The sequence below is a fragment of the Arachis ipaensis genome, chromosome B4, assembly GCF_059453495.1.
Source record: "Arachis ipaensis isolate K30076 ecotype BB chromosome B4, ASM5945349v1, whole genome shotgun sequence".
In the NCBI taxonomy this organism is placed as follows: Eukaryota; Viridiplantae; Streptophyta; class Magnoliopsida; order Fabales; family Fabaceae; genus Arachis; species Arachis ipaensis.
This window is the reverse complement of record NC_142439.1, coordinates 65426352-65439538: the sequence shown is the minus strand read 5'-3', so window position 1 is coordinate 65439538 and position 13187 is coordinate 65426352. Positions and strand designations below refer to the sequence as shown.

General features: G+C 38.5%; 1 non-coding gene across 1 annotated transcript; it reads right to left on the bottom strand.

The window, feature by feature from the left end:
* Positions 1 to 11279: 11279 nt before the first annotated feature.
* On the bottom strand, positions 11280 to 11387 carry LOC148567740 (small nucleolar RNA R71). Its single transcript, XR_015883027.1, has one exon. It is a non-coding gene; the product is annotated as a small nucleolar RNA R71 (small nucleolar RNA).
* Positions 11388 to 13187: the final 1800 nt, after the last annotated feature.

Here is a 13187-nt window from a genome sequence, read left to right as displayed (position 1 = left end):
TCACTCTAAAATCTTTTCAACTAATCCATATCTTTTTCAAATCTCCATATTATCTTTTTCAAAATTCAGATTTATCTTTTTCAAAAATCTATCATATCTCTTCAAAATTAAACTATATCTTCTATCTTATCTTTTTCAACTCAATCTTCTTATCTTATCTTTTCCAATTTTTCGAAAACCCACCCCCCCATCCCTTTAAATTTGGGTTCGGCCTCCCTCCTCCTCCATCAACAATTGCACTTAGCTCTCCTTCTACCCCTCTTCTTTCTTTTCTTTTGCTTGAGGACAAGCAAACCTCTAAGTTTGGTGTGTTTATCCGAGATCACTAAGATCATGGCTCCTAAAGGAAAACAACCCACTCCAGGAGGCAAGAAAGAGAGCATTCCAAAACCACTTTGGAATCAAGGGAAGTTCTTATCTAAAGAACATTCAGACCATTATCTTAAAGTAATGGGTCTGAGATCAGTGATCCCGGAAGTTAGATTCGATCTGAAAGAAGATGAATATCCGGAGATCCAGGAGCAAATTCGAATCAAGAACTGGGAAGTCCTAGCTAATCCTGAAACGAAAGTGGGAAGGAACATGGTCCAGGAGTTCTATGCTAATATGTGGCAGACTGACAAGCAAAAACTATCTGGAACTACCTTCTATGAATTTCGGACCATGGTCAGAGGGAAGATTGTTCATACCACCCCTGACAAGATCAGAGAGATCTTAAAGCTACCTCAACTAAAGGATGATCTAGACTCCTTCAACAGGAGGATGATGAGAGCAGACATCGACCTGGATAAGATTCTAGAGGACATATGTATCCCTGGAGCCAGGTGGACCACCAACACAAAAGGTGTCCCAAATCAACTCAAGAGAGAGGATCTCAAACCAGTCGCCAGAGGATGGCTGGACTTCATTGGGCGTTCTCTGTTGCCCACTAGCAACCGCTCTGAAGTCACAGTTAAAAGAGCAGTGATGATCCATTGCATCATGATGGGGAAGGAAGTGGAGGTTCATCAGCTGATTTCAACTGAACTCTACAAGATTGCTAACAAAAATTCAAAAGAGGCCAGGTTGGCTTATCCAAGCGTGATTTCTCTGCTCTGCAAGGACGCTGGAGTAAGGATGGGAATAACTGAATATATCCTAATTGAAAAGCCAATCACCAAAGCATCAATGGAAAAACAACAAGCACAGGAGGATCCCATCAAGAAGAGAGCACAAGAATTCCTCCCAGAGATCCCTCAAGCTGAATACTGGGAGTATCTTGAGACGTCCGTTACCAGGATACGGGAAGCTATGGAGCAAATAATTAAAGAACAGAAGGAACACAGTCAAATGCTGACCTATATGTTTAAAGAACAAGAGGAGCAGGGGCGTGACTTAAGGGAACTGAAGCGCCAAAAGTCTTCTCTTGTAGGACCAAGCACCCCAAGGATCAGAGGAACCCCCATGCCCCCAGAATAAAGGTTGTTAATTTCCAATTTCTGCCTTAACTCTGTGACAGTGTCCTTATAAAAGTTTACCTTAGAAGTCATATAGTAGTAATTAGTATCTATTTTGATTTTATCTCCAATTAAACTATAGTTTATTTTTCTCATCATCAGCAAACATGAATAAAGTAGTAGATCTTTTGAATAAGAGGCAATAAAATTTCGAGTTTAATAAGAGAAATTCTAATTAGTTAAATGTGGTGGCAATGCTTTCTGTCTTCTGAATGACTGCTTGAACAGTGCATATTTCTTTTGAATTTGTTGTTTAAGACTGTTAAATATGTTGGCTCTTGAAAGAATGATGAACATGAGACATGTTATTGATAATCTGAAAAATCATAAAAATGATTCTTGAAGCAAGAAAAAGCAGCAAAGAACAAAGCTTGCAGGAAAAAAAAAGAGAGAAAAAGCAAGTAGAAAAAGCCAATGACCGTTAAAACCAAAAGGCAAGGGCAAATGAAAAGGATCCCAAGGCTTTGAGCATCAGTGGATAGGAGGGCCTAAAGGACTAAAATTCTGGTCTAAGCGGCTAAACCAAGCTGTCCCTAACCATGTGCTTGTGGCGTGAAGGTGTCAAGTGAAAACTTGAGACTGAGCGGTTAAAGTCAAGGTCCAAAGCAAAAAGAAGAGTGTGCTTAAGAACTCTGGACACCTCTAATTGGAGACTTTAGCAAAGCTGAGTCACAATCTGAAAAGGTTCACCTAGTTATGTGTCTGTGGCATTTATGTATCCGGTGGTAATACTGGAAAACAAAGTGCTTAGGGCCACAGCCAAGACTCATAAAGAAGTTGTGTTCAAGAATCATCACACTGAACTAAGAGAATCAATAACACTATCTGAATTCTAAGTTCCTATAGATGCCAATCACTCTGAGCTTCAATGGATAAAGTGAGATGCCAAAACTGTTCAGAAGCAAAAAGCTACTAGTCCCGCTCATCTAATTAGAATCTGAGCTTCAATCAAAAACTCTGAGATATTATTGCATCTCAACCTATTAGTCTTCTATTTTATTTATCTAGTTGCTTGAGGACAAGCAACAGTTTAAGTTTGGTGTTGTGATGAGCGGATATTTTATAGGCTTTTTGGGGATAATTTCATATAGTTTTGAGTATGTTTTAGTTAGTTTTTAGTCTATTTTTATTAGTTTTTAGGAAAAATTCATATTTCTGGACTTTACTATGAGTTGTGTGTTTTTCTATAATTTCAGGTATTTTTCTGGCTGAAATTGAAGGAGCTGAGCAAAAATCTGATTCAGGCTGAAAAAGGACTGCTGATGCTGTTGGATTCTGACCTCCCTGCACTCAAAGTAGATTTTCTGGAGCTACAGAACTCGAAATGGCATGCTTCCAATTGCGTTGGAAAGTAGACATCCAGGGATTTCCAGCAATATATAATAGTCCATACTTTGCACAAGGATAGATGACGTAAACTGGCGTTCAACGCCAGTTCTCTGCCCAATTCTGGCGTCCAGCGCCAGAAAAGGATCAAAAGCTGGAGTTGAACGCCCAAACTGGCATAAAAACTGGCGTTCAACTCCACAAATGGCCTCTGCACGTGAATTGCTTAAGTCTCAGCCCAGCACACACCAAGTGGGCCCCAGAAGTGGATCTCTGCATCATCCATCATAGTCTACTCATATTTTGTAACCCTAGGCTACTAGTTTAGTATTTAAACAACTTTTAGAGATTTATTTTGTATTTCATGACATTTTAGATCTGAACTTTGTATTCTCTGACGGCATGAGTCTCTAAACCCCGTTGTTGGGGGTGAGGAGCTCTGCTGTGTCTCGATGAATTAATGCAAGTATTTCTGTTTTCCATTCAAACACGCTCGTTCCTATCTAAGATGTTCATTCGCGCTTAACTGTGATGAAGGTGATGATCCGTGACATTCATCGCCATCCTCAAACCATGAACGTGTGCCTGACAACCACCTCCGTTCTATATCCGATTGAATGAGTATCTCTTAGATTCTTTAATCAGAATCTCCGTGGTATAAGCTAGAACTGATGGCGGCATTCATGAGAATCCGGAAAGTCTAAACCTTGTCTGTGGTATTCCGAGTAGGATTCAAGGATTGAATGACTGTGACGAGCTTCAAACTCCTGAAGGCTGGGCGTTAGTGACAGACGCAAAAGGATAGTAAATCCTATTCCAACCGGATCGAGAACCAACCGGTGATTAGCCGTGCTGTGACAGAGCGCGTGAGCGTAGTTTTCACTGGAAGGAAGGAAGGTAGCCATTGACAACGGTGATCCACCAACACACAGCTTGCCATAGGAGGACGTGCGTGCGTGAACAAGAAGACAGAGGAAAGCAGAGATTCAGAAGACAAAGCATCTCCAAAACTCCAACATATTCTCCATTACTGCATAACAAGTAACCTTTGATCCATGCTCTATTGTTTACTTGCAATTCAACTGATAAACATAATTGACTTCCTGACTAAGATTTACAAGATAACCATAGATTGCTTCAAACCAACAATCTCCATGGGATTCGACCCTTACTCACGTGAGGTATTACTTGGACGACCCAGTGCACTTGCTGGTCAGTGGTACGAGTTGTGAAAAGTGTGATTCACAATTTGTGCACCAGCGCCCTAAAACAATTTTTTCTTGGAAAAGAAATCATCACCCTAACCAAGTAGTCCTAACATAAAAAGAAATGGTGAAATATGTACAAATTGTAACTAATCATGCAACCTATCATGCAATGCAATAACTAACTAGCAAAGGAAATCAAGAATTGGTGTTGAAAGAAAGAGATTGTTACCCATGGAGGTCGGTCGGGCGACCTCCCCACACTTAGAAATTTGTACTGTCCTCGGTGCATGCAAAGAAGAGTAAAGTGGACGGGTTGCTACAATTGATGAGCTCCTTCAAAAGGTTGTGCGGGTTAACTTGTTTGTTGCCCCATTTAGAAGGTTTTCCATTCCTTTCCTTCTTGGTGGCCAACCTAAAAGGAAAGAGACAGAAGGATAATTAAGCCGATAACAAGATATCAAAGCAAATAGAACATAGGCGGGGGCTAATGCCAAATAAGAGTAAGGTTCTCACTACATGTTAGCTACGCATGTGAGTGAGAGAGCAATATAAGCTAAGACATATAAACTAATACTTGATGCAAGAACAAAGTTAAAGCATAGGTAAATAACATAAAAAGCATGTTGTATCAAGCTTAATCAACAATTGACACAAACAAGATTAGGGATAAGCATGAGAGTATTTGGCCCCATCCTAACTCAATGATGATGAGGTACAAAAATAAGGGATCATGAGTCAGGAAAGACTAAAGCACTAATCTTTTGTGTAGAGAAAATATTACAATTAATGCCAAACAAGTCACAAAGCACCAAGAGTAACCAAGAAATTCTCAACAATTGAGTAAGAGCATTCAACACCATTATTAAAATAAGAACTTAAAAAAAGAAAACAAGAACAAGTTATAAAAACAAAATTAAAATGCAATGGGTGATAATATGCAATTGCAACATATAGAAGAAAATGAAAATAAGAAAAATAAAAAGTGGAATTTTAAAAAGAAAAGAAGAAAGGAAAGAAAGTAAGAAAGGAAGAAAGAAGGAGAAAGAAATAGGAAGAAACTAGAAGGAAAAGAAGAGAAGAATGGAGAAAGAAAACAAGGCAGAACAGGGAAAAACAGGGCGCGGAGGGCGACACGTACGCATCACGCACGCGTGCGCGTGGGTGGGCAGGCGAGACAGGCGACGCGGACGCGCATAGCATGCATACGCATGGATGTGAAGATGGCGGCCGACGCATACGCGTCATGCACGCTTGCGCGTGGGTCGCAGGCACAGAATAGGCACCAACTGGGCATAACTCTCTGGTTTTTATACCAAGAGTGTGGGATGCACCACCGACGCGCGCGCACACAGCATGCTTGCGCGCGGATGCCCTTTTTTTTTTTTGAAAAACAGGTCATTCTCCTCATCTATAAGCATTCTAAAACAATCAAAGATCAAATTTAACAACAAATATTTTTGGTTTTTTTTTTTTTGAAAAATTTTCAAATACACTAGAAACAAAACTTACACTACAAGCAAAATGCAATCTAACAACAACTATTCTAATCAAAGCATGAATGCAACAAACAACCTATCGATAAAAGCAAAATGCATAAGAGTATAGAAAATAAGAAGAACTACCTATAATGGCAACTCAATTCATTCATTAATTATATATACAAGAGAATGGAAAGAGTTTACCATGGTGGGGTGTCTCCCACCTAGCACTTTTAGTTTAAGTCCTTAACTTGGACATTTGGAAGGCTCCTTGTTATGGTGGCTTATGCTTGTACTCATCTTGAAACTTCCACCAATGCTTGGACTTCAAGTAAGCTCCAAAATTCAAAATCAATGGCACCAAGCTTTGATGAAGTTCCACACAAGCTAATGGCTTCCAAAATTGATCTTCATATATTCCTGGATCCCAAATCTTGTTTCTACACCCATCTTCAAGTTGATCATCACAATTCCAATTGGGTGAGAAGGCTTGTGAATTCTCCATTAGACCTCCAAATATTCTCCTAGACCCATGCAATTTGGTTCTACACCAACCATTGCTATTTAACCTTGAGCATGCAACCATCATGAACTTATAGTGATGTTTCTAACCACTATACAACTCTCTCTTACTCTTAACTCCACAAAGAGCTCTAAGTTGACCATCATTTTCAATCAAACCATATTCAAGTGGGAAAGTAAAGATTAGAGATAATAATTTTACCCACTTAAATGTTGTGTTGGATGATGGTGACTTAAGAAGGGTGATCTCCCCACACTTAGCCAATGTGAGATCCATTCCCTTGTGCTATTCCTTTGCATCTTCCACCTCCTTGTAAGCTTCTTCAATTTCAATCTCTTCCTCTTGGTGGCTCTCTTCTAATCCAATCTCTTCTTCATTGCTCACCAAGGGCATGAGAGGTTGTGCATCTTCTTCTTTGACCTCAATTTCAAGCCCAATAGGAGAGGATTTAATTGTAGATAGGAACTCCTCAATGATTGAATCCGTCTCTTGATCAACCTCTTCAAAGTCTTCAATCATGATACGCTTTGGAGGTTGTACACCCTCCTCAACATCAACATCAAGCATCTTGGAAGAGGGCTCTCTAATTCTACATTCCCATGGAATTCCAACATCTCCTAGGTATTCAACCACTCCTTCCGGCTCAATTATTTTAACTTCCTCCCCTTGTGACAATTCTTGCTTTAACTCCTCTTTTTCATCTTGAAGCTCCAAACTCACTCCCTCACTATGCTCCTTAATTTCTTCTCCATATTCAACAATGGGAGTTCCTTGATCGCATAGGCTTAGGCGGGAAGAGACCATATTGCTAATGGTTTCCGCTAGGATAGCCATCTTGGCTTCTAGCTCCTTAAACTCCTTTTGGTTATCTTCTTGCCTTCGAATGTATGAACTAACACATTCTTGGAGAGAATCATCCATTGGAGGTGGTGTGGAAAAGAAGGTTCATCGTTTGGGAAGGAACTTTCATAATTGGAAGTTGGTTCATCTTGGTTAGGGTATGGAGATGGTGTATATTGAGGTGGTTCTTGAGAGTAATTGTGTTGGAATGGTGGTGGTTCCATGTATGGTTCATATGGTTCATAAGGTGGTTGATAGGGTGGATAAGGATTAGGGCTATATAGAGGTGTTTGGTGGTATGGGGCTTGTGAGTAAGTGATGAGCGGATAATTTATACGCTTTTTGGCATTGTTTTTAGTATGTTTTTAGTAGAATCTAGTTACTTTTAGGGATGTTTTTATTAGTTTTTATGCTAAATTTACATTTCTGGACTTTACTATGATATTGTGTGTTTTTCTGTGATTTCAGGTATTTTCTGACTGAAATTGAGGGACTTGAGCAAAAATCAGATTCAGAGGTTGAAGAAGGACTACTGATGCTGTTGGATTCTGACCTCCCTGTACTCAAAGTGGATTTTCTGGAGCTACAGAACTTAAAATGGCGCGCTTCCAATTGCGTTGGAAAGTAGACATCCAGGGCTATCCAGAAATATATAATAGTCCATACTTTGGCCGAGTTTAGACGATGTAAAAGGGCGTTGAACGCCAGTTCTACGCTGCTGTCTGGAGTTAAACGCCAGAAACACGTCACAAACCAGAGTTGAACGCCAGAAATACGTTACAACCTGGCGTTCAACTCCAGAAAGAGCCTCTGCAGGTGTAACATTCAAGCTCAGCCCAAGCACACACCAAGTGGGCCCCGGAAGTGGATTTATGCATCAATTACTTACTTCTGTAAACCCTAGTAACTAGTTTATTATAAATAGGACTTTTTACTATTGTATTAGACATCTTGGGACGTCTAGTTCTTAGATCATGGGGGCTGGCCTCTCGGCCATGCCTGAACCTTTCACTTATGTATTTTCAAACAGTAGAGTTTCTACACTCCATAGATTAAGGTGTGGAGCTCTGCTGTTCCTCAAAGATTAATGCAAAGTACTACTGTTTTTCTATTCAATTCAACTTATTCCGCTTCCAAGATATTCATTCGCACTTCAACTTGAATGTGATGAATGTGACAATCATCATCATTCCCCCACGAACGCGTGCCTGAGAACCACTTTTGTTCCACCTTAGATTGAATGAGTATCTCTTGGATCTCTTAATCAGGATCTTCGTGGTATAAGCTAGATTGATGGCGGCATTCATCAGAGTCCGGAAAGTCTAAACCTTGTCTGTGGTATTCCGAGTAGGACTCTGGGATTGAATGACTGTGACAAACTTCAAACTCGCGAGTGCTGGGCATAATGACAGACGCAAAAGGAGGGTGAATCCTATTCCAGTATGATCGAGAACCTCAGATGATTAGCCGTGCTGTGACAGAGCATTTGGACCATTTTCACAAGAGGATGGGATGCAGCCATTGACAAGGGTGATGCCTCCAGACGATTAGCCATGCAGTGACAGCGCATCGGACCATTTTCCAGAGAGGATAAAAAGTAGCCATTGACAACGGTGATGTCCTTACATAAAGCCAGCCATGGAAAGGAGTAGGATTGATTGGATGAAGACAGCAAGAAAGCAGAGGTTCAGAGGAACGAAAGCATCTCTATGCGCTTATCTGAAATTCTCACCAATGATTTACATAAGTATTTCTATCCTTATTTTATTATATATTTTCGAAAACTCCAATACTATTTTATATGCGCCTGACTGAGATCTACAAGGTGACCATAGCTTGCTTTATACCAACAATCTCCGTGGGATTGACCCTTTCTCACGTAAGGTTTATTACTTGGACGACCCAGTGCACTTGCTGGTTAGTTGTATCGAAGTTGTGAATGAAAACCAATTTATTAAGACGTGCGTACAGAGTTTTTGGCGCCGTTGCCTGAGATCACAATTTAGTGCACCAAGTTTTTGGCGCCGTTGCCGGGGATTGTTCGAGTTTGGACAACTGACGGTTCATCTTGTTGCTCAGATTAGGTAATTTTCTTTTTGTTTTCTTTTCAAAAATTTTTCAAAAATCTTTCAAAAATTTCTCATCTGTTTTCGAAAAAAAAAATTTAAAATAAATGTTTTCAAAAATATATTTTTCTTCAGAATTTTTAAGAATGAATTCTAGTGTTTCATGATGATTTGTTGAATCCTTGCTGGCTGTAAGCCATGTCTAATGTTTTGGACCGGGGTTTCAACTTATCATCACAAGAGCTTGTTGATTCTCACACACTTAGTTGCTCTCTACATGGAAAGTATCAATATCTTCTAAAGCTTGGCTGGCTATTAAGCCATGTCTAACCCTCAGATTGGAGCTTTAGCCTAAGATTGCAAGATTCCTGGAATTCATATTAAAAATTTTGGAATCCTTATTTTTCTTTTTCAAATAATTTTTGAAAAATCCAAAAAAATCATAAAATCATAAAAATCAAAAATATTTTGTGTTTCTTGTTTGAGTCTTGAGTCAATTTTAAGTTTGGTGTCAATTGCATGTTTTAAAGTTTGCATAAAATTTTCGAAAAATTCATGCATTCATAGTGTTCTTCATGATCTTCAAGTTGTTCTTGGTAAGTCTTCTTGTTTGATCTTGATGTTTTCTTGTTTTGTGTCTTTTCTTGTTTTTCATATGCATTTTTGCATTCATAGTGTCTAAACATGAAAGATTTCTAAGTTTGGTGTCTTGCATGTTTTCTTTGCATTAAAAATTTTTCAAAAATGTGTTCTTGATGTTCATCATGATCTTCATAGTGTTCTTGGTGTTCATCTTGACATTCATAGCATTCTTGCATGCATTCATTGTTTTGATCCAAAATTTTCATGCATTGCATCATTTTCATGTTTCTCTCTCTCATCATTAAAAATTCAAAAAAATCAAAAAAATATCTTCCCCTTTTTCTCTCATAAATTTTTGAAAATTAGATTTGACTTTTTCAAAAAATTTTAAAATCTAGTTGTTTCTTATGAGTCAAATCAAATATTCAATTTAAAAATCTTATCTTTTTCAAAAATCTTTTTCAAAAATCATATCTTTTTCATTTTTCTTAGTTATTTTTGAAAATTTTAAAAATATTTTTCAAAAATCTTTTTCTTATCTTTATCACATAATTTTCGAAAATAACATCATCAATTAATGTTTTGATTCAAAAATTTCAAGTTTGTTACTTACTTGTTAAGAAAGATTCAAACTTTAAGTTCTAGAATCATATTTTGTGTTTTCTTGTGAATCAAGTCATTAATTGTGATTTTAAAAATCAAATCTTTTTCAAAACTAATTTCAATCATATCTTTTCAAAAATATCTTTTTATCTTATCTTTTTAAAACATATCTTTTTCAAAAATTTGATTTTAAAATATCTTCTCTAACTTCTTATCTTCTTATCTTTTCAAATTTGTTTCAACTAACTAACTAACTTTTTGTTTGTTTCTTATCTTTTTCAAAACTACCTAACTAACCCTCTCTCTCTAATTTTCGAAAATATCTCCATCTTTTTCAAAAATTCTTTTTAATTAACTAATTATTTTAATTTTTTATTTTAATTTTATTCCTAATTTTCGAAAATTACTAACCTTTTTCAAAAACTATTTTCGAAAATCACTAACTCTTTTTCAAAAATTATTTTCGAAAATCTTCTTTCTCTCTCATCTCACCAAAAATCCGAACCCTCTCTCTCTGAGTTCAGATTTCCTATTCTTTTTTTTTTCTTCTACTCACACAGGGACTTCTATACTGTGGTAAAAAGGATCCCTATTATTATTGTTTTTCTGTCCCTCTTTTTCATATGAGCAGGAGCAAGGACAAGAATATTCTTGTTGAAGCAGATCCAAAACCTGAAAGGACTCTGAAGAGGAAACTAAGAGAAGCTAAATTACAACAATCCAGCAAGCACCTTTCAGAAATTTTCGAACAAGAAGAGGAGATGGCAGCCGAAAATAATAATAATGCAAGGAGGATTCTTGGTGACTTTACTGCACCGAATTCCAATTTACATGGAAGAAGCATCTCCATTCCTGCCATTGGAGCAAACAATTTTGAGCTGAAACCTCAATTAGTTTCTCTGATGCAGCAGAACTGCAAGTTTCATGGACTTCCATCTGAAGATCCTTTTCAGTTCTTAACTGAATTCTTGCAGATATGTGATACTGTTAAGACTAATGGAGTAGATCCTGAAGTCTACAGGCTCATGCTTTTCCCTTTTGCTGTGAGAGACAGAGCTAGAATATGGTTGGACTCTCAATCTAAGGATAGCCTGAACTCTTGGGATAACCTGGTCAAGGCTTTCTTAGCAAAGTTCTTTCCTCCTCAAAAGCTGAGTAAGCTTAGAGTGGATGTTCAGACCTTCAGACAGAAAGAAGGTGAATCCCTCTATGAAGCTTGGGAGAGATACAAAGAACTGACCAAAAAGTGTCCTTCTGACATGCTTTCAGAATGGACCATCCTGGACATATTCTATGATGGTCTGTCTGAATTAGCTAAAATGTCATTGGATACCTCTGCAGGTGAATCCATTCACTTAAAGAAAACACCTGCAGAAGCTCAAGAACTCATTGACATGGTTGCTAATAACCAGTTCATGTACACTTCTGAGAGGAATCCTGTGAGTAATGGGACGCCTCAGAAGAAGGGAGTTCTTGAAATTGATATTCTGAATGCCATATTGGCTCAGAACAAAATATTCACTCAGCAAGTCAATATGATTTCTCAGAGTCTGAATGGAATGCAAGCTGCATCCAATAGTACTCAAGAGGCGCCTTCTGAAGAAGAGGCCTATGATCTTGAGAACCCTGCAATAGCAGAGGTAAATTACTTAGGTGAACCTTATGGAAACACCTATAACTCATCATGGAGAAATCATCCAAATTTCTCATGGAAGGATCAACAAAAGCCTCAACAAGGCTTTAATAATGGTGGAAGAAACAGGTTTAGCAATAGCAAGCCTTTCTATCATCCACTCAGCAATAGACAGAGAACTCTGAACAAAATACCTCTAATTTAGCAAACTTAGTCTCTGATCTATCTAAGGCCACTGTGAGTTTCATGAATGAAACAAGATCCTCCATTAGAAATTTGGAAGCACAAGTGGGCCAGCTGAGTAAAAGAGTCACTGAAATCCCTCCTAGTACTCTCCCAAGCAATACAGAAGAAAATCCAAAAGGAGAGTGCAAGGTCATTGATATAACCATCATGGCCGAATCCAAAGAGGAAGGGGAGGACGTGAATCCCAGTGTGGAAGACCTCCTGGGACGTCCAGTGATCAATAAGGAGTTTCCCTTTGAGGAACCAAAGGAATCTGAGGCTCATCTAGAGACCATAGAGATTCCATTAAACCTCCTTATGCCATTCATGAGCTCTGATGAGTACTCCTCTTCTGAAGAGAATGAGGATGTTACTGAGGAGCAAGTTACCAAGTACTTTGGTGCAATCATGAAGCTGAATGCCAAACTATTTGGTATTGAGACTTGGGAAGATGAACCTCCCTTGTTCACCAATGAACTGAGTGATCTGGATCAACTGACATTGCCTCAGAAGAAACAGGATCCTGGAAAGTTCCTAATACCTTGTACCATAGGCACCATGATCTTTTAAAAAGCTCTGTGTGATCTTGGTTCAGGGATAAACCTCATGCCCCTCTCTGTAATAGAGAAACTGGGAATCTTTGGGGTGCAAGCTGCTAAAATCTCATTAGAGATGGCAGACAATTCAAGAAAACAGGCTTATGGACAAGTAGAGGACGTGTTAGTAAAGGTTGGAGGCCTTTACATCCCTGCTGATTTCATAGTCCTAGATACTGGGAAGGATGAGGATGAATCCATCATCCTTGGAAGACCCTTCCTAGCCACAGCAAGAGCTGTAATTGATGTTGACAGAGGTGAACTAGTCCTTCAATTGAATGAGGACTCCCTTGTGTTTAAAACTCGAGGTCATCCTTCTATAAACATGGAGAGGAAGCATAAAAAGCTTCTCTCAAAACAGAGTCAACCAGAGCCCCCACAGTCAAACTCTAAGTTTGGTGTTGGGAGGCCACAACCAAACTCTAAGTTTGGTGTTGAACTCCCATATCCAAACTCTAAGTTTGGTGTTGGGAAGTCTCAACAATACTCTGAACATCTGTGAGGCTCCATGAGAGCCCACTGTCAAGCTATTGACATTAAAGAAGCGCTTGTTGGGAGGCAACCCAATTTTTATTTATCTAATTTTTATTTTCATTGTTTTTCATGTTTTA